Genomic DNA, 25,905 nt, shown 5'->3' on the forward strand with positions numbered 1-25,905 from the left:
TTAAGAAAACTGGGATTGAAATACAGAACCTCTATCTCCTGATCTTTTTTAGAGTGTATTTCAGATCAGTAAGTAATGGTTGAAAGTTTTTAGAGATTCATATGAAATGAATCAATGTTTCCACTCAGTTTGTAATTGATAGATAGTTGATTGCTTTGTTGCTACCAGTTCCAAAAAGCAAGAGGGCTGGGTATCAAGCAATATTAAGCCATTCTTTCATTATCAGAGGGGATCCTTCCAGGCCACCATTGTATTGTAGGGCCTGGTTAGCATAGGGAAGCAGGTTCCCTTTTGCTCAGAGGTGATATCTGTAGAGAGAAGCCATCCTAGAGTCAAATTTTTTTAGTCTATTCCATGACATTACTTGGTGACCAGGCCTGTTAGCTCCAGCACTTCATAACCTGAAGTTAGGGGTGACCTAAGTCTTGGTACAGATCTCATCTCCTAGCTCCAGTTCCCCTAGCCTGCTTCTTGAAATTGTACTATAGGCAAACATAACATGTATATGTGAGAGTTGGGACAAAAGAATCAAGAAATGGGCAAAGAGCTGCTGTGAAATTGGGCCAACCGTAACTCATGAAGATGCCTGCAAGAGAAAGAACCAAGTGTAGTAAGAGATGAAGTGGGCTGAAGTAAGGTAGACAGGAACTCCATACAAGGAGGATTGAAAAGATAACCTCTAGAGCAGTAGGGATGGTTTTTGAAGTGATAGTGAGAAGCCTGGCTTGGGACATGGGAAGAGAGAAGCAGTGTGAAGGAAGAGCTGCAGAGAAAAAGTGCTTGGGAGTGCTTGTATGAAAAAAAGTCACATGGACAAAACAGTGAAGCTTTAGCAGGGAATCAAAAAAGCTAGTTCAGAAAAGCAGATGACTGGGGGAAGGGAAACCTGAAGCTAGTTTAAAAGAGAATGGAAATAGAAAATGTGCTTGCATGGAATAAAGGACATAGGAGAAGAAAGAACCAAATGCACAGTGAGAAATGGAGAACTTTTATCATACATGTAATACACAAAAAGAGGCATTTAATTTGAGGAAAAAATTATTTGCTTGCCTCTTATTTTAACAAAGTATAGAGAATCTAATGTGTAATAGTGCTTTGATTGTGTATGGGGATAAAAATTTTTTCATCCCTTGCCCAAGAATGTGTGTCATACATTGGCCAGTTTTCTCCTCTTTTATGCTATAAATTGCACTTGCTGCTACCAAAACCCACAAAGATAATAGTTGTGTTAGGAAAACTTTATAGATCATATATCAACTGTCTACTTTGATCTTTGCAGATTCTAGGCATTCAAGAAATCCCCCAAAGATCACACAACCATTTATTCCTCAAGCCTTTCTCAAAATGATAAACAAGTAAGCGGTAACAAAATACACATGAAGTTCACAGCTTGGCAGCAGCAGCAATTTCATAGATGACTCACTAGCCAGCAGGTTCTCTAAGGATCTGCCAATCATGCAAGCAATCCAATCTTCCCTCTTGTAGATTTAGTGAAGCTATGTCAGTGTTATGCTAGATGGTGTTTAGCCACATATCTTAAACATGTATGAGGTCAGGAGAAATACAAAACTGTATATTAAAACGTCATCAAAAACATCAGGTATAATTGATTAAGACCTAACAAGGTAATTTGTCTTCTGTAACGTATATAGTCTTTCTCTACCAGATTTACAGTCTCTCTAAATAGTACATTATAAGTGAGCATCATTATTCATCATTTTCTGGTTTAGTATGTAGACTTAGTTTAATGTCATTATCATTTCAAAATAAAGAAAAATGCAAACTGTGATAAAACCTAATAAGAAATTCAGTCATTCCTATATTCTGATTTTCCATTTCCTATTCTAAGTATATCTTATGAATGTATTTCCCCTGTGCCTGTGTATCTAATATCACAGGGCATTATGATTTATTTATTTCAAAAAAGGCAGAACAGAATTCAAGCTAAAATTGGGCATTATACTTTACTTTTGCAGATTTTAACAGATTTATCATTATTTATATCCATGTAAGAAGAACAGCTCCAATATTTCCAGTTTTAAAATTGCCTGCCATTCTGAACTGTGGTCTTTTGTACATCTTTCCATTACAGAATTGAAGTTTGCTTGCACTAATATTCCTTCAAGGATGGGTATTGCTGACTTTTTTTTTTTTTTTTACTGTTTCATGCCACAGTTTTTAGTGATTGTTATGGTGAATAAGTTTGTGTATTAAATATAAGAGAACAGAAATCCCACAATAAAGGTTAGCCATTCACAGCTGGCTGCTTCCCTGAGGCTACAAAAACACATGAATCCTTCATTTGGAAAGATCTGACTTTTAAAATTCATAAATTAAAGATGCTCTAATCCATTTGCTCAAACTGGGACTAGCTAGTATTCTCAGCTGAGTGTGTATCATCAAAGATGCTAGTGCAAGTACAAAGTCATTGATACACTGATATTTAACTTGCATATGGTCCTTGTTAAAGTACACAAGAAAAACCTGTTGAATGATCCAGAACAAAGAAATGTATTTCATTAAGAAAAAATAGGTGTATCTTGCCTTACTTGAGCTTATGAATCATTATATGATCCATTTTTTTCATGGGTATATTTTTTTACTTTAGCATACTATTTCCCCACATCATCTGCTTTTCAAGGTGGTTGTTGAAGCCAACAGAACAAGGATTCCTATGTGGAAACCTGTTCACTCAATTTCTCTTGCAATTTTTCTTTTCTGATGAGAAATGATCACCAATGATTCAAGTTCTCACATTTGAGGGCACAGGAAGGGCTTAGGAAAAGGAAAAGGTGGTGGACCCTGGTAGCCCCCTCACAGACCATTAAGATTTGGGAGACCCCCTCCCTGTGTCCCTCCCTGCATGTCCTACTGCACCCTCCACTTGCCTGCTGCCCTGGAGAGATCTGCCTCTCTCCTGCAGCATTTCAGTTGCTGCTCATCCCCAAGCATGGGAGACATCTGAGTGAGATTCCACTAAAAAGCGGCATTTGGGAGGAGGCATCAGTTCTGGCATCATTGGCTCCAACCCTCTTGCAAAACCAGTAACAAATAATTGCAGGAGCTGGCAACAATCATAAATATTCTGAGATGTACTTTCTGAAATAAGATAAAAGAGCTCAAACCAGCATGCTGTCTTGAATGTGTATTCAGCTGCTATTTTCTAGCTTTTTTTCCAATATTCTCTGGCAAGATACTTAAATTCCTATTAAACTATGAAAGGCAAAGTTCATAATCCATATGGAATATAATCTGAAAAAAACATTACTGCATATCCCTCTAAATTCACATCATCTGCAATCTGTTGGGGCTATTATTATTATTATTTAGCTTTAATACAAAATTTGTATGCACACAAAATATTTTTAAACAGTTTTCTTTTAAATTAAGGATATCTTAAAATTTAAAGTAATGGACTGTGATATCTCTTCCAGATTTTGAAACTAAATTTTTATTGTTTACATAATAAAACATAAACCTACTAAAATAACAGCACTGGGACTAGGTCATCTACATGGAAAAGTTTTAATAAGCACCTTGATTTAAAAAAAATCAAATACTTCTGTGTTCTTCAATGCAAGGGAGGATTCTACTTTTGATGGAGGCCTGAATCCTATGTTATTTAAGAATCAGAAAGGATCTGGGAGCAGAGGCAATGCCCAAACTATGAAGATTACAGCAAGTACTTTGTTTTGCAAGTTATTTTCAAGTATTTAAATACTAGAGGGCCAGAGTGGTACTGTGGAGTGCAAATAAATTTTTGTGGTCACATTTTAGGAACAGGAGTCATCAGCCCCATACAAAATAAAATCTTGGTGACATTAACATCACAAATGACCCAAAGGAGAGGTAAACTGTGCTAGAAGAGTGGCATATGGATAGCAATGGCAACAAGAATTGCTGCATTGCTGCAAGAACTGTGAAAATGAACAGCAAACTGGTACCATGAAAGCAATCAGGACAAGACCTCCCAGAACATGAAGGTTGTCATTGCCCATAAAACGCTGTTAAAACTAACCATCAGAAAGTACAAATAAGCACTAAAAGGAGATGGTTTACAAACAGCAGATGGTGCAACACAGCAGCTGGAAGGAGTGGCAGAGTGGTGACACCAAAGCAGCTCGAATGGAGGAGGAGCGATTTGCCATTGTTGCCAGGTGCCATACATGTTATCAATAGATGTGTGGCTGCATGGCAACAGTTGAAGAGGATCACAGATTGTTAAAAAGCATTATTGATAAGCATTTAGCTTTTTCACTTAATCTGAAAGTTACAGAAATACGACTTTCCAGAAGGCTGCAAGCCCTGAAGATATATTCCCATTGCTGATTGTATACTGTGCAAAGGTAGAAAAAGAAAGAATAGTTGGAAGATGTTTACATCATATCACCAAATTTATCATTTAGGAACAGGCTGTCAGAAAGAATAAAAAAAGATGGATGATGTGCTGAGCTTTAAACAAAGAAAAAACAATAAAATCACAGTGCCTGCAGAAAAGCAACATGTTCATTAGCTGTAGGGAACAACTGGAATTGAAAGTACAAGTTGTGGAAAGAGAGCAATTATTGAAAGAAAAGAATATACTCATTTCAACTAAAATTCATCAAGAACTTCTCAAAAGCATTAACAATGGCCACTTTAATATGGTCTTATGCGAGAGAGGAAGAAACAGCCATAATTTGCCCAAAATGAATGAATGGATAAAACAAATTACCATTTGTGCAAAGTAACAAAGACAGAATGTAGGGGAGCTGAGGAAACATTAATGATGTGTCCTACACAGCCAGGCAATCAATGACTGATTTGAACACAGACATACAACTATCAGTCATACTTTAAAATAAACTAATGAATCAGCATGGTTGTCAGCCTGCAGCAAAATAAGTCATGATAACTTTTTAGATCATGCTCTAATGAGATGAGATAATGGGTGCAGAGCAGATGTGAGACACCTACACGGAGACAGTGCAATAAAGGACTCATCTGCATTGTGGGTTTGCTCAGGATGAGTGAATCATTTACTGGGACAGTGACTCAAATCGCATTCTTTTCACCTATGAAGCCCTTCAGTTTTTGAATAATGTGAATTCTCTGGCTTTTAGAAGTGAGTTAGTCTTCCAAGAGCATACTTTTTATTTCAGCACTTTTGAATGTCTTTCTGCAAATAGGCTACAGGTTATATCCTTGTCCCTTATGGAGAGTATCAGTTACTGAGGATCTTTGATTTGTGTACCCTACCTTGGGGTTAGGAGACAACCCTGGTACAGACAGCGCTGTTGAAAGCCTTTTTAGGGCAATGCCATGCAATCTGGTAGAGGCCAGATTTCACATGATTTCTGAATTCTTCTGGGTCACACCCTTCTTGTTGTGGTCAAACAAGCTGCCTAGCACCTAGGAGCCAGGCTGGGTAAGGGACAGACCATCATCTTCTTTCAAAGCTTTCTTTGTTGTGGCCACCCTAATACCCCTGTGCAAGTCTCTGCTTTTATTCCCTTGGCATCATGCTATGGCTGCCCCCAGGGAAGATCTCTGCTGACATTAGTCAGCTGGTCCAGAGTTGGCCTTCTCTTTCAGACTTGCCTAAAAATCAGCTTGCAGTTTCCCTCCTTCCTGCTCCCCTAATTAATTAATTTTCACCGGTGTGGCATCTAGTTCTTTATCTGAGATATTCTGAAGTTGATGTGAAAACTAAGAAACATGCAAGCTCTTGGTACTGATTTCAGTTACAGCCTTCCTCTTGTTTCTTTTGAGATTCCCTTTCAGGGCTTGGGCTGGCATGGACAGATGTCTCTGAAATTAGGGTAGGAAGGCTGGGCTGAAGACTGATCAGTGGAGCACACTGAGCTCATTCCTGGACCTAAGCCTGGGTCAGAACTGGGTCTGACTGATCTAATGTGACAGGTATCTCTACAGCTATTCAGCTGGCGAGGTTGGCTTTTAAATGACAGTCAAAATAGTTGTTGTAGGCTTTGTGCTTGTTTGATTAAAACTGGTCTGTATGTCCACCCCCCACCACCACCCCGTGGTGGGAATGATGTGGAAGCAAAAAGATGTGTTTGTGTGATAAGGAACTGTGAAAATGAGAATTGCTGTTGAACAACACAAACCATGATACTGTTAGCATTTTTATAAAAAGATAAGAGATAAGAGAGGGTCATATTTGCAGTGTGGAACACAGCAAAGCTGTAACAAAAGCATTTTCTAGTGACTAATATTTTGTTGTAAATGACAGAGTTAAAAATGAATCATTAGAAATTACTGTCTTTAGTGTTGTCTGTATAATTTCATATACTGGTTTGGGCTAGATTCTCAACTACCTGTGCATCATTCTCTTTTCAGCCCTATAGGACTGGAAAACAAAAGTGGTTTTTAATCTAAGGGATTCTGTAACCTCCGTTGTACTGCAAGGGTGAGCTCCCTGATGCCTCAGCACATCTCAGAGGGATGCACAGCATCCGGGAGTCTGCATCATGCACACACTCATCATTGCTTTAAGGTAAAGACTGATGAACTGCCATCCCGCCTCTCCCATGGTGCTAACCATTTTCCGTCGGTCACAGCCACTGGACTGTGGTTATAATGATCTGGTTTGTAGTTTTTATCTAATACTGTCTACCTACTTAATAGCAAGCTTTCACCAATGGTATTTCAGTCTTTGGAAGGCTTTCACTTTGCATATTTGAGAAGGGATATCAACATTGCGTGTGCATGAAGTTAATTTAGGCATTTTTTTAAAGGACATGTAACACCATGTAAGTGTCAAGAACAACTTTTTAAATGGAGTTTCTGATTATTTTCTTGCAATGATGTGTACTCAAACTAAGATATAAGATGTTCCCCACAACACTTCGAATACACTAGTGGTTTTTTAAGTTAATGGGATGTTACAGTTTGAAGAAATATCTATTTGCTGATAAACAAAGAGACTGGGCAAACACTTCTCTGAAAATATGATTTTGCAAAAAGTATCTTGCCTTATAATAAAAATTTGATTTAGCTTGTCTTGGACAACTTTTTCTGGCAGTTCCACTGGATTATATCACTGATGCAGGAAAGCTGTTAAGAATTAAGCTTGCATCAACTACTGACTGATGGTTTATTTCAGGAGAACTGCCGGCTGTGGATAAATTGTCAGTTTTCTTACTCATGGTGTATACAAGTAATGAGATGGGGCTGTAAATTGTTTTTCCCATATGTTATACACTCTAGTTTAATGAATGCCCCTAGTTTGCCATTTGAAATACTTCTGAATAAACAACTTAGGAGGGGGACAAAGGAAGGCACTTCAGAGAATTTGAATAGCACCTAATACTTAAAAGAAAGCTAGCTGTGTCAAAGAAATATAGCAGGGATCAAGGAGTTAATTTGTTCTGGTGGATCATCCCTACATACTTTTCTCAGCCACCAGCCAAGTTATTTCTCAAATGCCAGCCAAGAACTCCTTGCAGCTGGCAAAAATCCACAGTTATCAGTGCAATGGAAAAGAGGTGAGACAAAAAAAAGAGCAGTGTGGCCCTGTTGATAGTGAGGTGTGGGTTCTTGTGCTCTTATCCAGCCTGTAGGCGTAAGAGAATAAATAGTTAACGAAGATAACATTTATACAGTGATTCAGCTCAGTGGTATGTGTGATGATTTCCTAGGTCTCTGGAATCTGTTTTGTGCTGTGGAGTGTATGAAGTTCATACAGGACCTGTGGAGTTCATATACAACCTGGTTTCCCTGAGGTTCATGGAAAGACCATTTTAATTGTAAGTGATTTCAAAAAATACCAGACAGCTAGTTCTTCAGTTATTTAGGAACACAGAGAGGTTGAGAGTGGGAGAGAGCAGATGAAATACTGGTAAAAGAACACAGAAATCTTTCAAAATCATGACTATATGGTGTTTAGTGTGGAGAAAAGGAGGCTCAGGGGAGACCTTACCACTCTTTACAACTCCCTGAAAGCAGGTTGAAGTAAGGTGGGTGTTGGTCTCTCTTCCCAAGTAGCAAGTGAGAGGACAAGAGGAAACAGCCTCAAGTTGTGCCAGTGGAGGTTTGGATTGGATATTAGGAAAAACTTCTTCACTGAAAGGGTTATCAAGCGCTGGAACAGGCTGCCCACAGAAGTGATTGAGTCACTACCTCTGGAGGTATTTAAAAGACGTGTAGATGTGGCACTTAGGGACATGGTTTAGTGGTGGACTTGGCAATATTAGGTTTATGGTTGGACTCAATGATCTTAAAGGTCTTTTTCAACTTAAATAATTCTATGATTCTATGATGCTTGCAAGCAGAAAGTGAGTGGATCTAGCTGATCCCCAAAGCTTTCCAAGCCTGTACAACATAGGGTGAAAATAAGGGATACTTCCATTTCTGAAGTTAACACCTATACATAAAATAGGACCTCATAAAGCTCAGCATTTCTGTAACTCCTTGTTCTTTGTGGACCCCATTACATAGGAAGTACTGACCAGATTCTTACAGACTGAAAAAAAATACTGGGCTGCAGTAAAGAGTCTTGCACATAGTCACATCAGCCAGCTGAACACATACAGGAGAAAGTGAGCCATGGAAGATTTGAACTGAGGGTGAATATTGCTTTCCGAAGAACTAGGAGTACCAGATAGGAGAAGCCATGCTTCTTGTGGCTGGTTGGTAATCACCATGGTTAGTTGATCTCTGTAGCTTGTACTAAGGAGTCCTGGAAAATCAGACCACTGAAATTACAAAAAGCAAACAGCATTAATGCATTCTGGTGCCTTTTTCACTGTAACTGATGACTGTTTAATACACTAGATGTCTCTCACTCATTGTGCAGTCTTTTGCGCACCACATACACATAAGCACACACATAAATGAAATCAAAGTGTCTGATTTTCAAGCAAACCTGAAATATTTTTAAAAATTGTAATTGAGTTTAACTAATACCAAACACATAAGGGCCACTGAAAAATTATTCTGTACCCAAAGTCTTGCACGTCTGAGTTGCCTAACTGTTAAAGGCTTTAGAAGCGCTTACTCCAGCTAAGAAGCAGCAGGATCTGTACTCCATTTAGGCTCTTGAATACATCTATGTGTGCAAGTATGTATGTGTTTGTGTGTGTGTGTGTGCACAGGCACATGTTCATCAGTTCTTTCTGATGTAAAAAAATTATTTGGATCTGCTGCTCTTTAAAGAGAAAATCTCCCAGGGTGTCCCAAACTGCATGTTACTGCTCTGAAGTAGTATTTATAACAAGTTAACTCTGATTCTATCCAAAACTCGAGAATCTGAAATGTGGATATGAGCTGGTGTTGGTACAGTGGGTGCACTGAACACTGCTGGGGAGGCCAGCACATCCAGGAGCATCCTATGGAAATACCCCCATCTAGTGGGTGTCACTGGGCTGAGGACACTCCTCTGGCATACCAGGACACTTTCCACTGTTTCTAGAGCAGTTGCACATCTGCTGTTTTTCCAAGAGAAAACAGCAAAAGTAGGAACTTCCTATTATCTGTAAAATTATTTCATATTTTACGTGGGTATTCTAAAAACACATACAATATTTAATATGGTCTTTCAGTGATAGACTGTTCTACTATTCTCACTACAGGGTATATTGAGTCCATTATGCCTAAATAAGATAAATTATCTCTGATAGTTTGTCCAGAAATTTTCTGCATGAGTTTTAAAAGAAATGAAAAAGTTTTCAGGCTTGACATACCCTTCCAACAGTTAAAGGTACTGTTTTCCTTGGAATATATTTTATATAAGAGGGAGGAGTTCATTGGGATTTGAATATTTGTAAATATTCTTTATTGTCTTCAAGACAAAACGTGATGGCAACGTGAAAATACAGTATTAGCCTAATATGAGACGTGGCTACAACATCCTGTACCTACTCTCTTCCCTATCTTTTTGAGGGAGTTGTTTTTAGCTGGTGAAAAAAGAAAGTTTGTTCCTAGACCCACTAAAATTAGTAGGAGTTTTGACATTAATAGACTTAGGGCTTAGTGAGGAATATTTCAGGAAGGAATACAGCACAGCAAAACCTCCCGTACATTCAGTCCTAAAGAAAGTATAGTACGCATGTAATGGTCACCTAATTAGTGCTTTCTTACTTGTCTTTCTCAGAAAGGATTAGTGGCTGAAACAGTGTAATAGTTATTTAAGGGTGGTTGAATAACGTAATGGCATCTAACTAATCAGATGCCTATTGCTGATATCTGTAAACAAGGCTTCAGATTCTCCAGCATCCCATCCAGGCTGGGGATTTCTGTCTTAAATCCACGCTGCAACCATTCTGTGGTTTTAGGCAGAAGATGAGAAAGGTTTCTGAGAGGAACTATGCAGCACCTCAGGTGACTGAGATTGTAAAAAGTCCTCATCTCTCTTGTCACACTTTTTAATGCTTATCCTATTATCAACACCTATAGAACATACATAGTTTTACACATACACATATATATATTCCTAAGAATAGGTAAGATCCTTTCCCTATGAACACATTTATAGATAGATATTACTTTCTTATTGAGCTGGCTTGTTACATATATGCATGTTTTTTCTTCTCAGCAAAATTTCCCACAAAATAATTTGCATTACAATCTACAAGGTATTGTTTTAAAATGTAAGTTTGAATACTGTGGTTATGAAACCAGGAGATTAATGTTATTAGCTCAAGACAGGCACCATGGAGACAGGTGCCGTGCATGTTCCTCTGCATAGCTCTGCCAATGCACATTAATCTTGATCTGCAACATTCCTGCTATTCCAGTCCTGGGCCCCTCTTGTGCCAAATGTTATGGTTTATTTGTTTATAGGTATAGCAGTGTTTCCATTGAAGCAGAAGTTATTGTGAATACCTTTTTCTTATTTTGAACTTTTGCTTTTTACTCTGCTTGTATGATCTGTCTTGTCCATGGTGCCTGTTAGGAAGGGAAGCGCCCAGACATGGGGCTGACTGTCACTGAAGTAATCCCATGATTTTACACGATCAGAATGTGAAAAGCAAAGAACCCCGACGTTAATCATTGCTTACTGTGACTGACTCAGCCTCTCTAATCCTTTTCCATCCTCAGTCCTTGTCACTGTGCCACTTGACCTGCTTCCTCAGGGCTGGACTATGTACCTCCACCGTGCATTGCACAGGAATCCAGCCTGGGAAGGGGAAACAATTCTTGCAAAGCTTTAGGGGCCAACTCTGCTCAGACCAAAAGTCGCTGGGGAAGGGATGATGCCTTTGAGCTCACTGGACATAAAACTTCATATCTCAGGCAGTTACTCTCCCTTCCCTTCCCTTCCCTTCCCTTCCCTTCCCTTCCCTTCCCTTCCCTTCCCTTCCCTTCCCTTCCCTTCCCTTCCCTTCCCTTCCCTTCCCTTCCCTTCCCTTCCCTTCCCTTCCCTTCCCTTCCCTTCCCTTCCCTTCCCTTCCCTTCCCTTCCCTTCCCTTCCCTTCCCTTCCCTTCCCTTCCCTTCCCTTCCCTTCCCTTCCCTTCCCTTCCCGCTTGCAACAGAACTACTTTAAGTAGAGAGGATCATCCAGTTTCAGACAAAATGGACGTTTGTATGCAGGAGTTTTGCCTCCAGGATTGGGAGTAGAGATACAATCTCCTGCCACGACCACACCCACCCTGAATCTACAGGCGGTCATTTTTATTTCCTTTCATGCTATTCATCACCCCTGGCAAAGGGATAAGGACAGCAGAACTCTGCTGAGCAATTGATATGTTTGTGCTGCTCTGTATTAAGAAGTAATGGTTTTGCATCACTTGGGTTACACACTTCTTGTATATTGTAACCCACAACTTAATCCTTTCAGGACTTTTCTGCCAGCAGGCAATATGGAATGATACATCTTGCTCCTACTTACCTCAGATTGTCTACTTCTCCTAAGGAGTGATATATACCAAGTACTTATGACAGTAACAAAGTGCAAGTTTGTCATAGACTCCAACTGGGCTAGGATGGGGTTTGCAAAAAAACTGCGTGAGGTGATATCTAGATTTCTAAAACTTTTCCCCTTACTTTCCCGGTGTCACTGTTAGCACCCTCTACTAGCTCAGATGCAAGAAACAGCCCTGCAGGAAATGACAACGTGCTACAGCAATCTGCCCAAGTGAAACGTTCTCAGCACTGAAACAGCTGCCCTGACACACAGTGCTTGGCCACTTGCCCAGAGCATACTACTGGTATGGCTGGGAGCAGTGAGACCAAGCTCCTTCTGCACTAACACTTGTGTCCATAGGGGTGAGGAGCCAGGTGAGATGGACATTCCCTTTCCATGTGGGACTGTGGTATATATTGTATCTGCTGGCATGAGATCTCACCAGAGACACACAACATACAGATGGGCATCCTTCAGTACTTCCAAGATTTCACTTGACTGCTGCTCGATACAACAAATAAAAATCAGCAGGGTCATTCTCTTGTGCAGAAGGTACCAGGTATTTACAACTGGCACTTTACCAGCAAGAAAAAATAGTGTACAGTACCATAAGCCACAAGATCATGTTGCTGATATTTCCAGTTTTAAGCAGTAAAAATCTGTATCTTAGTTCCTTAAAGCATCCAGCTGGTGGTGCCAAATAGTAACTGCAAAGGACATTTTTTCTGTATTTTGAATGCTTGGAATATAAATTGTTTGGATAAAGGCATCTTTAGAGTTGTTTCTTAGACTCTTTCTCTCTCTCATTGAATTTAGGATGTCAGCTTCTAAAAGTCAACTGTTATATGTTTATGCCTCACACAAAGGGTATAACCTCCTTCTGCTCTGATTTATTTGAAAGCTTGCTCTGTGCATGGGGTGTAGAAGATGTATATAGATGTACATGGATGATAAGCAGTGGAAGATTAGACTCAGGACATTTTGACCTGGAATAATGTGTTTATTACTTCAAAAATCATAGTAAACCTTGAGAACACATAACCTGTTTTCTTGGGTGGTGGGTATCTCGGTACCTGACATTTATATAACCTATATGATCTGATGTCCTGTCCAGGATCTTTAACACATTTACTATGGCTTGTTGATGAGTCAGCCTGTGACCTTCTTTTTCTGTGAAGTTCAGTAGTTAAGAGTATTTAGCTTGGAAGAAGATACCTGTTTTCAAATATAAAGAGGGAGGCAAGGGAGAAGTGGTAAAGGAACACCGTGTTATGTTTCATTGGCCAAACAGTGACCTATAAAATGTGCTGGTGAGAACAGAAAATGTAATGCACCAATGACTGCAGCCACAGTTTGTTTTCATTCTTTCTGATATTTGATTATAAAGGTTAAAGCAGGGGAAAGGGAGTGCTAACCTGAAGTGTTAGCTTTCCTATGGCTCCCTGCCACCTAAGTCGGTGCTGATTTGTAAGAGTCAAGTTCTTTGCAGGCAGGCACAAGGCAATGAGGATTAAACCCCAGGAAAGCCAGTTTTTACGGGAGGGTCATAGATATGGTTATTTTAGGAAGTGTTTTGCCCTGTTCTGGAGGGTGCCTACTGTTCCCACGGGCCTCCTGCTTCCCCCCTGAGAGGTTGCACCAGACTGCTGCTTGCGCAAGACATGGGTTTTGCTGAGATAGGCTGAGCAGATGGCAGAGTGCAAGTATGACCAGTCAGGGCGGGGAAAGAATCAGAAAGGTGAGTCAGGCAGAGAGAGGCACGTGGAGAATGGCACAACTAAATCATGCTTCCTTCACTTGGACTCCAGAACTGGTAGACTCGTGGCCAATGCAATTCATCAAGGCACCGTAACAGTGGTTTTTCAGAGCATAATATTCAGATCTTTGGTCACTAAAAGAAAGCAAATAAATATTATATGCTGAGTGAACACTGAGAAGGACCTGGCTCCAAAGGTCTCTGCTTAAGATTTCCACTTTTCCACATTTCCACTTACTAAAGTAATTCCTTAATTTGGTTTCAGGGATGAAGGCACTTCAATATGCACGTTCATGGTAAGATCATGATATGAGAAGGAATATTAATTATATTGTCAAGAAAAATTTTATTTATAATCTCTGGTACAGTAAAACCAGTGTGATTGGTTTGTTCAGTATTTTAAAAACACACTATGCAGTAGAAATATTAGAGGAACAGCTCACTCTCTTCTGAGATCTTGTGTCCAACAGGTATGACTTTGTCTGTGTTGTTTTGCTCTGCTAAAGTGTACCTCCTGAAATCTCCTGAAGTATTCGCTGTGCAGCTGTGGAGGCTAAAGATTTACTCAGACTCATTAAGAAAATTAAATCCTCTTCAAAGAATTATATGCAAACATTCTGCAAATGTTTTGAAACACAAGGGCTGCGCTCTGCCCCTAGTTGTTCTTGTGAAATCCTGCTGTAGTGAATGGAGGCTATGTGTGAGGATGGGGCTGGACTACAGCCTGTTGGTACTGGCTGAGCAGTTATGGCTTGTGTTGCCAGCATTTCTTCAGGGAAGCGAGGAGCCCATTTAAAACCCCCACGGTACCAGTTGTCCTTGTCTCCACAGTCCCTTGAATCTGTCTTACAAGAATGGCTTGAGATGCAGCAGTGGAAGATATATGGGACAAATACTGCTGTCTTTTACATCCGCAAAAACAATGAACATGTCTGAACACAGAGAGGTAAAGAAGCAATCACTGGTTAAGCTCTGGTTGCTCACGCCTGGATTGCATGACTACAACTAAGAACAGAATGCAGCTGATTGCCCTTATGTGTATGTACAGTCATTTGCCATTTGATGAAATCAAGAGGATAAATTGTACCATTGATGGGATTTCTCAAGATATGTACATGTTGCCTTTACTCCTGGGTGTTTAGGTAAATGAGGCTTTCCCGCTCCTGCAGGCAAGCAAATTGTTTTCTTTTTGCTTTTGATCTCTCAGGACTCTGTTTTTTAGCCTGCCTGTCTTACCTTAATGCCTTTTGATAAAAGAACCCTTTTATGATGCATGCTAAAATTGTAGGATAGGTCTATTTGACATGCTGTGACAAACCTAAATAATCAGCATTTTAAATGTCATGTATCACTTTATTTTTCCATATGTCTCATCACTAGATTTCACAATATCATGAGTGCCATGATTTTTGGTGTTTTTTGTTGAGCTCCAGCTTCTGGATTTTTTTCCTTAAAATAAACATGAAAATAGCTTACACATCAGGCTCTTCTGGTTGCAGAAAAGCACTTAATAACCTGCTCAGTTGTATGTGAAAAGAAAATTAAAAGCATATTTATTGTGAAAAATCTGCTGACTGGGAGGCCTGAGTCATAATTTTAGAATGCTTGGGATTGGTGCTATTTCATACACAGTTGTTTGTTGTTTATTAGCAGATAAGCAACAGGACACGATTCCTCTACTGGAGAATTTTGGATTAGTAATTTAATGACTATTTAGCCAGACTTACTGACCCTGCTGTTTTAGGCATGTGGTAGTTTTCAACATATCTAGAAATGTGACTAATAATTTAGCCAATTACTGTAAAAATGAAATCTATTTTTATGGGCTGGTCAGATGATCTCCTACTTAGGAGTTTTTCTAAACCAGAAATATCTGAGCCACTTCATGGGTGTGGCTTTTAGTTCTTGGGAAATCTCTACATTGAGCATTGTATTTTAAGGAATGACTAGAAAAAATAGGATTTGTAAAGCTTTTCTAAGATAAAATTTGTTATTAGATATAGAATTGTAAAACCCCCCCAGCTTTCAGGGTTTTGTTTGGATGGGTTTTTTTTCTTACTAGGCTGTTTTGTGGCTTGGAAGCAGCAACCTATTTTTGTGCCCTGTCACTTTTATTTTAAACAAATAGATTAGCATTCAAATTTCCTGTCCTAATCTAATTAACACAGTGTTTTCTGTAGTAAATACTGGTAGCATCTCCTTTGACTTTTCAGTCAGAAAGTATAGAAAGATACTTCAATTAGTTCCTTGATTTTTTCTGGTCTACATTTTAGAAACTTTTTTAAAAAATTGGAGAAAGACTACTATAGGTCTTCAGTCTGCAAGGATTTAAGCCCATATGGGATCTTGATGAACTCTAACAATGTCATTTAGAAATGACAGTTCTTTTATTATATTATGACTTATTTTCTACATTTAGCCACTGCTACTGTGTTTCTGACTTGTGTAGCTTTTCAAGACCTTAAGATTAATTAATACTTTTAATAAATTTCAAGCACAGGTTTGTTCAAAACCTTGAATTTTGCAGCAGACATCCTGTAATGATAGAGGGGGACTTTTATTTGTTTATCAGGAGTGAAATCAATGCACAGGCACAGAAAACATATTTAGCTGTGAATTTGCTGTGGAAGCTATTCTCTGATAGCAGGGACATGCTGTTATAAAATAGTTTGCATTTCATAACCTCAGTTTTACAGGCATCATATCACTGCAGCCTATAAAAAAAGAGTTGACCCATTATGCAACTGTTAGAAATGAACTATAAAGGATAACAGGAAGCGATACCTTCTAAAGAAGCATTCATACCAAATGTTTCTATTACCAGTGAAACTATTTTTTACGTGTGATTTATAAAATAGATGGATTTATTTTATAAATAAAGGACAGATTCTGCACTAAATTAGGTTCTTGGTAACATGCTAAAGATTGTTTCTTTATACATGTAATACTTGCACTGTTTGAATACTTATACATAATTTTCAGATAGGCAGCAATTTCTGAATTTACGATTCATACTCTGGTCTTGTCCAGTTTTTCTTCCACTAGTATCTGAATCTTAACTGTACATTAATCTACAAAACCAGCAGTAATCACTGTTGTTTTTTTCTGGTCTTATTTTCTTCATAATGAAAAAGTAAAAAATATACGCATTAACTGTCATTCATTCTTCATGTATAAACTAAGTAAACCAGATGCCAGGTCCAAGTAGATGTTTTCCTCCTCTTTTATTTCCAGACCACTTTTCATTTTTGAGGTGTTTATTCCTAAAATATTATATGATTTTATCTCTATGAGAGAAGGTGTGTAAGCAACAGGGCAGAGGCTTTCTAATGAAAAATGCCAAACTAAACACAGCAGAGCTGTAGCAGATCCCCAGATAGAAATGCTCATGGAGAATTAGAGAATCTCCAATATCAAACATAGCAGTGACTGAGAAAATACTTCTTACCTGACACATCTATAGTCTGCCTGATGTTTTAGAATATATTTTGTTTGGACACCTCTTTTTCTGCTCAGTTTCTCTCCCCTCAGCAAAACCATACAAAACTTGTTCAAGAAATGCAACTGTTTTCCCTCAGATTAAACTTCCAGTGCTTTACACCGAAGAGGCCAAATCCACAGCCAAAATTTTTGAGGTGGCAAAGGCAGGGAAGCCTAGCTCAGCTGAGGGCTATAAGCACTCATTACTTAGCTGTTAAATTAAACAGTAGCTTCTCTTTTTCAGCTCTTCTTTCTAACCTTATCTTGGTGGTTGTTGTTACAGGTAAAAGCCTTAAGCGTTTGTACTCTGAGGTATCCAGGTAGGTATCCTGTTTGATGATTTGGCGTATGAAGATTATTTAAAAAAAAAAAAAGAAGGCTTAGAAACAAAGTGGGGAAAACATTAAAATAAGCTTTGTGTCACTGCAGAGTGCAGAATACTTGTGTCAGAAGAAAGACTGCTACAGCACAGGTCCCTCCCTATCTTTTGCAGATGTACTTAGCTTTGCATGCTGATTAAAATCCTTTGAAGCTGATAGGACTGAATAGTTGTTGGTAAATTTAAGCTGATAACTAAATCCTCAAATGCTGCATATTCCCAAGAATGAGGTTCTATCAGAAGCCATGCTAACTTTTTTCTTGTTTCTCTTGTATCCTTGATAGGTATAACCAAAGCTGGAGTTTGCTCAATGTTCCAGTTATGACCCTGATCCTTGAACATCCCATTTAACTACTCACATGATAAAGTTATTTGTAAATGTTAAATCTTTGCAGGATTATGATCTAAAGGAGAATTAGACCCTGATCCAACTACTTCAGGGGCCTGCCCTAGATTTTGGTGATCAGTGTATCACAGCCATACTAAAAGGATTAAGATGTTGCCAGTGCTTACTGAAGATAGAGTTTTCCTAAAAGCACAGTTCCATATTCTAGTATTGACACATCCAGAGCATGTGATGTAATGGTGCACATTATATACTGTATCTCACCATATTTAGGCTAGCATAACTCTGATGGTTTACAGTGGCTCCAGTAGCCTTCACTTTATTTATGCTTTCATAATCCAAATGCTTAGCAGTGTAAATATTTCCTCTGTGTGGCTATACACAGAGAGATGTATTTACTTGTATAATTTGCAAGGCTATGTCATGGAGAAATGTTAAGTTTTTTTCTAGCGTCTGAGATGAGTGGGTTACCTGCTGCAGTGACATGGAGGTGTTGGGCAGGCTGCTGTGGCCCTGTCCCAGTGACTCTGCTATGCCCAGAGCTCTCCAGGAGACTAAGCCTTTCTTTAGAGAGGGCAGCAGTGCAGAATTAGAATTACACTTTATAGCACTTCAGCAGCTTGTATATATTAGGCTTTTGTAAAACATAAAGGAAGAAAACATTAGAACCCTTTTCCCACTGCTGTTACAAAAATATTCTAGGGTCTTCTCTTTTCCTCCATCCATTTGTACCCTTTCATTTTACTTCTCTGCCTTCCCTGTGTCAGGAGAAACTTCCCTTTATTTCACAGGTGTGGCAAGCAGGACTGAGGAAATGATACAAGGAGAGATTTGGCACTTCTTTCTTTCACCAGCTGGCAGGAGATACAGGATGACTGACAATGGGAGAAGAGTGCCGTGAGTATCTGTGGAGTATTGCTGAAATGTGAACCAGGTGATTGAAGACTAGCCAAAAAAAATAATTCCTGTGGCGAGTCCTTTTTCTGCATGTGAGAAATCTGCTAATGAACCAGAAAGGCTGGAGGCCTGGTAAAAGCAGGCAACATGCCAGACTAGATGTCAGACTAGAAGACTTTATGTAAAAAAAAAAAAAAAAAAAAAAAAAGGGTATTACTTTCTCCCACATGGTTTGCAATTTATCTCAGGAGTACAGAAATTATGTTGTCTTGTTTGATATGATGATAGTCTTGTTATCATGTGTGTTACAGCCATTCCATCCAAGCAGTTTTACACTCATCACAAACACACATTAGTTTTGCTTAAGAACACTAGGACAAAAATAAAAAGGAAAAAGTATTATCATTTCTGTTTTCTGGTGAAGAAGGTGAGGGTCTGTGATGTAGCTATGCCATATGGACATGGAAAACTTATTGCAGCCAGAATATAGGTTCCCTTGCCAGATCTGAGTGTCTAGTTCAAGAATACTTGCTTTCTTATTATGTGACATCATCATGAACAAACTGATATTAAATGGTATAAAATCATCATTCTTACATAATACCTTTCATCTCAGGATTTCAAAGCACTTTACAATCATTAATCTGTACCTCTTAACCCAGTAATCATATGAGTAAGGTCTTCTTAACACAGAAGAAACATTTCTAAATACTTTCACATCCTGTTGAAGATGAGAGGAGAAGCCAAGTTTACCCAGAGAGGAACTGGGATTAAAACTCAGTACATCTGCTCTCCGTGAGTATCCTTCTTCCTTTCAAATGCATCTACATATCCAAAAGTCCCAATAAATATTGAGATATAGGTGGTTTTGGTTCATAGCTGCTTGGTTTAAATTCATGATCGCCAGCTGACACAGGTCTGTTCTGTTGCTTCGCAGAGAAAAATTTCTTCACAAACTGGATTTTGTTCAATATGCATTACCAATTCGGGCATATTGGTCAGCAGTGTTTGGGACAAGAATAATACTTAACCAGATGAATAGTCTTCTCCCATGTGAATAACTGTAGTGAATTCTAATCCACTCAAACACTCTGTATAGAGAAGGTGTGGAAATAAAATCTATTGATGGGACAGCTTAACTCAGAAAAAGCTTTCAGAATATTAACTGCCAGTTACTGGAAGATTTAAACTCTTCATAAAAGACAAAATATTGCTGTGACTTTTCAAAGTCAAATGTTATTTGTCATGCTTTGTGTTCCGATTTTGCCGTGATTTTGGTTTAGGGTCATATTTGTTTGTTCTACAGTGAATGGGCTTAGGGCCAGTATAAACCTGGATTTACTGTCCGAGAGTCAACGGTGTCAACTCTGTGAAATTGTTTCTTCTGATTGATCTAACTCTGCCGTAGAAATCCACAATATCAGGCTTTGATCCCTTGCATAGCTGCGATGTATGATCCAGTTCAGCCTTTCGCTATCTTTTTCTGCTAAGTCTTGGCCATCTTTGTGCTTGTTTCTCATGACCAAAAAGTTGCCTGTTTGATATTATTTATCTTTAGAAGGAGGAAGTTTGGCAACAATTCATTACCAGAAAATAAGTTGGCACTAAGTCATTCTAAATATAACCACTTACTGAATTTACTGATTTTATTTTTTTCTTTATATGGAATTACTTTTCAGCTACTGTATCCTTTCGGATTCAGGCTGTTGTGTTATTACTGAATCTTCCCATTCGAGAAGAGTATTTCAAGCATTTGAACGTTTTACCATTAGTAGAAGAGTTCTAGGCTTTGAGCCTGTTACCACCCAAGATGTTGTGAAACTTGCCCACACCTTTATTTACTGTGGACTGGATTATTGTGTTTCCTGCCAAACTTCCTTCCCAGACACTGCTACTAAAAAGTTTTGTTAGAGTTAATATATGGAGAGCAGAACTTCATGATCTTTTTAAACTTTCAAATCATGTTATTCTGGTATTGGTTCTTTGCATTGTGTGATGACATGGGTCCCTCTTGATTCCTGCTTTTATTTCGTTGCATATGTTTACAGCTTTGATTGTAGTCCAATAATTCACAGGATATAGCTGGGATGGTTAAAGAATTTTGTGATCAAGCAGCATTTTTACCAAATTGTAAGGTACAATGGACTAAAAATAGGTGATGTACCAGTATTTAAACTGGGAAAAGGTATGGATCATGAATTTCAGAGGAGTAACTCTAAGACCGCTGGAGGCAAAATCAGACAAAATCTGAGATGGGTTGCAATAAGAAAACAAATTATTGATGGTGGCATAATTAATAGCAGTTGACATAGTTTTATGAGTGATAGACCTTGACAATGGATATGTAATGTGCATTTGTAAGTGTGGCTAATAAACATACCTGTGTTGATCTAATATATGATTTGATCATCCTAAGGATATTGGACATTCTGATTTAAAAAAAAGAAAAATGCTATATTAAATATCTAGTTAATAAAAAAAACCTGAGCTAGTTAATAAAAAAAAAAAAAAGGCTGAAAAAGTGGTTATAAGAGAAGATTAGTTTGAATTGTTTCTGTTACTGACAAAAACTTGTTCTTGCTCTGGTGAAATGCCATGTTTTTATCAGTCAACAGGGAAAATGCTGAGGACTTCAAGTCACTTACGAAACCTGACTTGAATAATTTGATAAGGCATGATCACTTGAGTAATGTGTGTTTGCATATTAACAGCCAATGCTTATGGAGGAAGAGTCTAACAACGGCTAATTTATTTGTTTAATCCAAGAGTTAGCATTCATCACAGCCCACAAGTAAAGGAAAGGTGACTGTCAGTTCTATAATCAAGCAGAAGAAACACCCTAAATTTGGAAGCAGAAACTGGATACATTCAAGCCACAAATAACCTGCAGCAGCAGGTTTTTTATTCTGACGCAAGCTAGTTCTTGGTGCAATCTTCTCTGGTATGCAGGAGCTTTTTTAACACTTGAGCCTTTTTAATAAAGACTAAAATATTTCTAAAACGGGTACTATAATGCAAGCAGAAAGTATATGTTTGAAAATTGACTTCCTATCTAACATGGGCTGTTAAATTAAATGATGATAAAGTTCCCTGGGTCTTAATCTATGTATATATCTTCCTTTGAATCCTATTTTCCTTCTGATTATTAATAACCTCTGATATCAAGGGTATATTCAACATATGTTGAAACAGTAGAAGACATGGCTCCATTCCTGTTATTTTCTATTTCCGCATACACATACAACAATTCTCACAGAATTTTATCAGAACCAGCAAAAGTAGTGAATGGTTTTAAAATAAGCCAATACTTTGAGTGTTTTAATGTTGTTTTGGTAATAAGCAAATCATAAATCAAGATTATCCATTTGCTTTGCATGACAATGTCATTATTGTCAGATGAGTTGCTGCATCTGGGGGAGTAGTAACTCCTAGCCAACAGAACATGACTGAGTTTAGAAATCACTTAACCTATGCTATCTATAGCCTTGCCTTTTTGTCACATGTGAGCACTTCCTGAAAGAGCATTGAAGAATATAGTTAAAATTTGTTGTAAGAAATTAAGTTATTTTCTCATCACTCAGATGCAGATCTGATTCTGCACCACTGAAGTCAGTGGAAGCGGTATGAAGGAAAGTGTGTGTAAGGCTTGTGAACTTTTTGTATCTGCAAAAAAGTGTTCATGCTGCATCCCTTCAGGTTAGGAGACAGAGCTCCCTCTGGGGCTAGCAAGACTTTTTCAGAGCCAAGTTAGGGAAGAGGCTTTAATCCTACTTGTCACTTTGGAAAATCTTCTCTCCCTCCTGAGTAAATCAGCAGCCTATGGTGACAAGTTTCCCTAAGTAAGAGCCTCTGAGCCTGTGGTGTTGGTGCTTCTTTTGGAACTATTTCTGGTATAATTGATTGATTCTTGCTTCTCAAACATTTCTTAACCAAAGGCCAACTGATATATTACTCCTTGGTGAGTGTTTGGTTTTATTGCTCTAACAGGATATATCAGTAGCAGTTTGTTGTGTTTCTTAATTTGCCTTGTCTTGATGAATTTTTCTTTTGCGGCCTCCCTGGAAAGGTACACTGAATGACCTATGGATGGGATGTGACCAAGCTGAACTCTAGCTGGTTTGCTCTTTTCATCCACTTCTGAACTTACCATATCAGAGTAGGGAGGAAGGTGGAAAGGAGAAACTAAGCAAGTTACCCTCCACAGAAGAGGGTGAAGGAGTGGTTTAAGAACACAATACAAACAGGGGCCTTGGAAGTAATACTGGTGCCCAGTATTACTTTACTTTTTGTTATGGACTGTATACATCTCATTTCACTCCATCTAATCTAAAAAAATGTATTTATATAATGACTTTTTGCTAAATAAAAGATACAATGTTGAACTGTTTAATCATACTTTGGCTGACTTGCATGTATTTTCAAATCCTTATTTCCTAATAACTTTAAAGGAGATGGAGTTTGCCAAGGTCTCTGTTTAATTATTTCACCTATGTTTACTTGGGGAGTTTTCTTTTTAATCCAGTTTCTTTCCTCTTTCCTTATTCTTTCCTTCTTCTTTCCCTCATTCCCCTCTGTTGCAGAACACAGCCCCAGGCATTCAGATTTAGGCAGTTGTCCAAATCTATTTTAAAAAAAAATTTTAGATCAAAACTTCTTGCAGCTATAGGGCGAAGGTCCCATGTACTTTCTCTGGATCAGCAGAAAAACTTGTGATGACATTGCAGATCCATCTCTCTTTTCTCTTCCAGTAAATATATGCATAATGTAGAGCTATAAAAATGTTTATTTTTCAGGAGAAGTCGAGGTTACCTTGTCCCATATAGGACCAGTTGAAAGAACTTTGGCTCAGAAAAAAGAGTGAAGGTAGGCATATTTTACCTAAGAAACTTAATTTTTTTCCTGATTAACAGCAAAGACTTAGCAAAGCATGTCTAGATTTTGCAGTGTTGACAAGCAGGTTCATTATTACCATAATAATATCACTTGATATCAGAGGCAGAGAACTGTGGAACCTGAAATGCCATTCGGAGATGGGAAAAATCATGGCATTTTGCAGATACTGAGATATACAAAGCTTTTGTAAGTGGTAGTTCATTGTTCACACCTTCTGTCAGTTTTCCATACAGTAAGCCTGTAAGTGATGTACAAAAGTAGATACTTTGAACAAAACTTGGAGTAGAAATAGATGTTAACACATTACATATTAACACATTTCAGCTGCATTTGTAGCTGCAAACATTCTAGTATTTTGATTTTTTTTTCCCTGATGTTTCTATGGTAGTTATCCTTGTATGTTTTTCAGCTGCTTTTGAGTCACTTTGCTGTACTGCTGGCTGTGAAAGTGAGAGAACAGCTTCTGCAGATGAAAGTCCAGCAATGATAGCACTGGAATGTGACCTCAGACGTTTATCAGAATGACACTGCCTGTCAGATGATACGGCATTCTTATTTTTCCGAGCACTTTTGGCATGGAATCAGGTCAGTTCAGGATGGCGGCATATATTGCCACACCATGCATATACCCATAAATGGCATATTAAGTCTCTCAAGATGAAGTTAGCTTAGTTAATATGAAATCAGTTTCATTTCAAATGCCCTCTCTTGTTTGTAGATATTTAACATGTTCCTCTGTCACTTCCAACCTGTTTTAAAAGTCTGCTTGAAAGAAACCACTGGGATTAGAGAAAGACTGGCTATTCTCTCTGAAAAAAGTTTGAAATAAATATCAAATTAGGATAATTTTCTTGCTGTGGATCACGGGTATTCTTCTGCTTAATAGACCAAGGTCTCCTAAACTGTAAGTGATTATTCCTTCCTGCCTCAGATTTGCAAAGTACCTGAAACAATAACAGAAAAGAAGCTATTATCTAAAAGATAGATTCTGAGTAAATGATGTTATTTGGATGTAATCTCCATAGCTTCCTTCTCCCTACCTGCCATTGAAAATACTGGAGGCATGTGTTTGGCGGACAGACTATGAGGCTGAAAACTGGTACTATATGACAATTCCATTCTCAGCCTGGCCATTGGCTTGAACTGTGAGCAAGTTATTTCCTTAAGCCATGACATCCACAGCTGCAAAACAGGGTGAGACTCGAGAGTCCTCAACATAAAATACTGTTCTTTGTAATGCAAATTCTATTATTTCTATGGTACTACTTCTAAGGTGTTACAGATCTGAGATTTAGTTGTAGATTGTGCCCCTCAGGAAATTCCAAAGGGTCAGGAATATTTTGGGTTTTAATGGTGCATACAGATTAGGACAATGCATGCAGGTGGGACTGTCTTTAAACTAGATGGTTGAAATGCCAGAAAGTCAGTGCTTTTACATGTGGACAAAAGGAAATACTTCTACTGCTCTTTTACTGTGGAATGTGGAAAAAATTCTGTGGCTGTTTCAATGATGAATTGTGCAGATAGTAGTTATGCATGAGTTAATGTTTTAGGATGAAACACCATCCTTAGTTTTTGATAAGGCTTCTGCTCTTGAAAGAAGAATTGAGATTGCTTATGTTCTGTATTCCAGTTCCATCTCTATTTCTAACAATTTCTAACATATTCCTGATCTAGAAAAAAAGAATCAGTTTAAACAGTATTTTGACTCATCAGTCAAGTTTTAAGCATGCTCATAATTTTCTCACTGGGTTTGAATCCTGTGTATGGGAAGTGCCTGGACTGATTGGCTGAGTCATTTTCTGGTGATTAAGTGGTATGTCTGAACAGGAAACATACTGCAAAAGGCTTAAGGGGGTTTATAAATAGAAAATGTTCTGAGGGAAAATCATTACTCAGAAAGCAAATTCTATTGATACATGACTGTATAGATGTTGTCTGTTGTACAAGACCGGTATTCTTTAATGGAGAATTTTATTTCTTTTTTACAAAAACCTTTAATTACTTAATACTATTTCTTTACATCTTTATCTTACACAGATGAATGTATAGGGACAGTAACCACTTTTAAACTTCAAAATAAACCTCCTTGATAGCTGTCCTTTTGTTTTCAAGGCCTATGCTTTTGATTCCAAGAACATATATTTCTTTAACCTTACCCTTGTTAAACTGACAAAATCCTGATTTTACTGTGCGCTTCCTATGTGCTTTCTTCTGTGATACAGTATGTATATGTCATATGTCGTACATACAGAGGGAGCAAGGAATGGGACACAGAAGCTAGGAATTCCTGTGTTAATACTGCTTC

General features: G+C 38.3%; 2 long non-coding RNA genes across 2 annotated transcripts; both read left to right on the top strand.

Moving 5' to 3' along the window:
* Nucleotides 1-6,478: 6,478 nt before the first annotated feature.
* On the top strand, nt 6,479-17,390 carry LOC141930839 (uncharacterized). The gene is made up of 3 exons (XR_012625404.1): nt 6,479-6,496; nt 7,641-7,748; nt 17,366-17,390. It is a non-coding gene; the product is annotated as an uncharacterized LOC141930839 (long non-coding RNA).
* A 1,256-nt stretch (nt 17,391-18,646) lies between these two features.
* LOC141931034 (uncharacterized) lies at nt 18,647-24,029 on the top strand. Its single transcript, XR_012625474.1, has 3 exons — nt 18,647-18,704; nt 23,498-23,567; nt 24,007-24,029. It is a non-coding gene; the product is annotated as an uncharacterized LOC141931034 (long non-coding RNA).
* Nucleotides 24,030-25,905: the final 1,876 nt, after the last annotated feature.

This window comes from Strix aluco, chromosome 16 (genome assembly GCF_031877795.1).
Source record: "Strix aluco isolate bStrAlu1 chromosome 16, bStrAlu1.hap1, whole genome shotgun sequence".
In the NCBI taxonomy this organism is placed as follows: Eukaryota; Metazoa; Chordata; class Aves; order Strigiformes; family Strigidae; genus Strix; species Strix aluco.